General features: G+C 48.5%; 1 pseudogene; it reads left to right on the top strand.

Moving 5' to 3' along the window:
- The first annotated feature begins 235 nt into the window (after window positions 1–235).
- Window positions 236–3432, top strand: LOC100856006 (annotated as a pseudogene).
- The last annotated feature ends 604 nt before the right edge of the window (window positions 3433–4036 follow it).

Raw genomic sequence — 4036 nt, 5'->3', positions numbered from 1 at the left:
TAATTGTGCTTCTGAATTGGTTTTATTACATCAAATTGTAATCCAAATTCTGTAACTCTGTGGCAGAGAGTACCGTTTCTGACTCTTTCTTTTGTGATGAGTTCTTTCCAGTCATTTTGCTCAGTGCAGAGTGGCTGTATGAGCGGGCTGAGTCAAGAATATCAGTTTGTGTGAGGGATGGTAATTTGTGCAGAGACCACTACACTCCCCAGCAACCTCCCAGTGACTCACCATCATGAGCAGCACCATAGTGAAGATCACGGAGATCGAAGTCGAGATGGCTCGGACTAAAAAAAACATGGCCACAGCACACCACCTAGGGCTGTTTAAGTCTCACCTTGCTAAGCTTCATAGAGAATTCATTACCCCAAAAGGTGGTGGTGGTGGTGGGCCAGGAGCAGGTTTTGATGTGGCCAAGACAGGCGATGCTTGAATTGGGTTTGTGGATTTTCCATCAGTGGGGAAGTCAACACTACTTAGTAACCTGGCAGGTGTATATTCTGAGGTTGAAGCCTATGAGTTCATTACTCTGACCACTGGGCCTGGTGTCATCAGATACAAAGGTGCCAAGATCCACCTTTGGAATTTCCAGGTATCATTGAGGGTGCCAAGGATGGGAAAGGTAGAGGCCATCAAGTCATTGCAGTGGCCCGAACGTGTAACTTGATCTTGATTGTTCTGGATGTCCTGAAATCCTTGGGACATAAAAAGATATTTGAAAATTAGCTGGAAGGCCTTCATTTGAACAGTAAACCCCCCAACATTAGTTTTAAGAAGAAGGATAAAGGAGGCATTAATCTCATGGCCACTTGTCCTCAGATTGAGCTGGATGCTGAGACTGTGAAGAGCATTCTGGCTGAATACAAAATTCACAATGCTGATGTCACTCTGCATAGTGATGCCACAGCAGACAACCTCATTGATGTGGTGGAAGGAAACAGGAAAATATACCCACTTTTTGAGGATTATTTTTCACAGACAGACCCCAGATCAGAGTGTATTTAAATTCTTTGATAAGATTTTGGTGAATCTTCATGCAGAAATCCTCCACTGTAGTCCTGGAATAAGGCAGCACCACTAGAGATATAAAATCTGGCAATTATTTTGGAGGACGATGATGTCATTCAAATTGTGAAGAAGTGAAACCTTCCCTTCTGCCCATCTGCTGGGCCAACCATAGCAGCTTTTCGCGTGACCAAGCACCCTATCCCAAACCCCTTCCAGCTTTGGCATCCAGTGAATCAGGATTCAGGGGAGGGATATGGAGGCCCTCAAACTGGAACTTTACTTGTCTTACCTTGGTGTCACCTTATAAATTCAACTGCATAAAGGAGGCTAGCCAGGTATGTGGAAAAAAAAAAAAGAATATCAACTACAACCTAAGTAAATTTCATCCTAGATGATTCTCCTGAGGTCAGAGATCAGAAATTGAAAACAAAGATCAGAATGACATAAAACAAAGGACTAGTAAAGTGAAAAACAAATTTTAAAACAAAGTAGTAAAAAAAATAAAAGGCCAAGAATGCCAAAGGAGAAAAAAAGAGAAAAAAAAAAAGAAGGGAAAAAGGGGGGGACTGGGAGATGGTAGTGACAAAGTTGTAGTGGAGGGAGAATGTAGTGTACCTGAGGGGTTCTAGAGGGTGATCCTCTTATTTCTGAGTATATTAAGTTCTGTATGTTAGAAGATGCTCAGTCCCAAATTTATTCAAACCAGAAATACCTGTAGAAGGCCCCAATATTGACCACCAAAACATAAATGAGATAAAAGAGGGGGGCAGAATGGGAATGAGGAATCTCACAGAATGAACCAACATGGCATACCACTTGGTTCTGGGTGCATGCTGGTCATGTTTTAGAAGGTATTAACTTCCTCATTGTAGAAGAAAATGAGGCAGAGAAAACAAAAAACATCAAAACAGCATATCTTATATATCTCCCAAAATTAAGTAGAGTATGTTGAAGGGAATCTAGAAGTGGAAAATATATCTAAGACCTGTAATTGTAGAAATATGAAAATCAAAAAGGAAGAAACTTAAAAATGAAGGGGTGGTAAAATATTGTGGTTAAGGTGGATAAAGAGAAAAAATTGGAAATTTATAGTCTCATATAAAAATGAATTGTACTGGAAAAAGGCAAAAAATAGGAGGGGTACCCTCTGGTTCTATACACTGTAAATCCCTGCACTTCCCCTGGAGCTTTCCAGCGCTGCTGGGTGGAGAACTTGCCCTTCCCCGTCCTTCCAGCTGGTCTTCTGGGGCGGGGCCTGCTGTGCCGGTTCTCAGGTGTGTGCACCTGGGGAGATGCTCCGCCCCTGCTGTTGACCCCGTGAGGCCCCGTCCCCTGGCGGCCCCGCCCCTCCCAGGCGCAGGGTGACCCAGGAGGGACAACCCCCCTGGCGGCGGCCGGGTCCCCAGCCCCGGCGTCAGCTCCCGCGGTACCGACCGCAGCTCCCCGTCCGCACTGGCCTGGATGCTCCGGGGCGGGGGGCGCGGCCCCGCACAGCTCGGGGGCGCCCGGCGGCGGCGGCAGGAGCGTCCCCGCCGTCCCGGGCCCTCCCCGCCTCCCCGCCTCCCCGCCTCCCCGTCCCGGGGGGAGCGCAGGGTCCCGGCCGTGTCCCCCGCGCCCTGGGCTCCGGGGCCTGCGCTGCTGGGGTCGCTCCCGGGGCCGCGGCTCCCGAAGGCAGCAGGGCGCAGCCCCCTCCGCCCGGAGCCCCCGCCCGGCTGCTCCCCGAGGCCCCGCCGGGCGCTCCAGCCCTTTCCCGCGCTCGGCCCGCGGGGTGTGGGGCGCCCTGCCCCGGGCGCACGTCCTGCCAGTGACCCCGGGAGGCTGGAGGCCCCACGGCCCCTCCGCGGCTCCGCCCGGGCTCCCCGCTCAGCGCCTTTCCCTCGGGAAGAATCCGGGGCGGATTTGAAGTTCGCGCTTCGGGGATCCCTGGGTGGCGCAGCAGTTTGGCGCCTGCCTTTGGCCCAGGGCGCGATCCTGGGGTCCCGGGATTGAGTCCCAATTGGGGCTCCCGGCATGGAGCCTGCTCTGCCTCCTCCTGTGTCTCTGCCTCTCTCTCTCTCTCTCTCTCTCTGTGACTATCATAAATAAATAAAAATTTAAAAAAATAGTGGAACATGAGCCAGATCTTGGGAGAAGTAGGGCCAATAATTATAATTATCTATAATTAATGATATTATTAGCTTTCATTAACTGGTTCTCAAGGACCTTCTCTGTATCATACTCTTTGCGGAAGACTTTTCACAGCACCTTATCTACTCTCCCAGCAGCTCCTTGAGGGAGGTGTTACTGTTGTGTTCTTCTAAGGATGAGGAAAAGGCTTTTGAATTCAAAGAACTTGCTGCAGGTTACCTAAAGGTCAGCGCAAGGATGGAGAGTCCATCCTCCCACATCTGTGACCTGTACTGTGATGCTGATTACAAAACCTGAACTCAATGCATAGAGGCAGGGTGGCTGATGTTGAAGAGCATATTTTGAAAGAAAGATAAGTTAAGAAATACTCAAGGAAGCTTTGAATGTAACACATTCACTAGACTATGTTCCCTTTGGATTTTTGATACACAGGGGCTTGATGATAAACATTTACAAAATATTCATGACCCGAATACGAATCATAAACTCTGTTGAGGTCTGTGTGATATAATGGTACCAAAGAATTCTTGCATTCTGTTCGAAGTTTATACCACACTTGTAAAAGCTCCTCTTCTCAGTGCTGCTATGTTTCTGAAAAAGGAACATTAAATATAGAGCTCAGGATTCCGTCGCCTTTGAGAAGAGGATGTATGAGAACAGGAAAGGGGCTTCTGCACTTTAAAAGATGTTCTCTAGTGAGAATCAAAGTGGTTGCGATGTTGGCATTACAAATATTTGTGAATCTCCCTGCTTTTAGAGAAACAGAATTTAAAGGTGTAATCTCAGTGTCTTGGTCCTTGGGAATCTTCTCTGTCACCTAGGTAGAAAAGAGGTCTGGGGAACCCTGGGTGGCGCAGTGGTTTGGCACCTGCCTTTGGCCCAGGGCGCGATCCTGGAGACC

This window comes from Canis lupus, chromosome 11 (genome assembly GCF_011100685.1).
Source record: "Canis lupus familiaris isolate Mischka breed German Shepherd chromosome 11, alternate assembly UU_Cfam_GSD_1.0, whole genome shotgun sequence".
In the NCBI taxonomy this organism is placed as follows: domain Eukaryota; kingdom Metazoa; phylum Chordata; class Mammalia; order Carnivora; family Canidae; genus Canis; species Canis lupus.
Note: the sequence above shows the minus strand (reverse complement) of the source record. Positions and strands in the feature narration are given on the sequence as shown.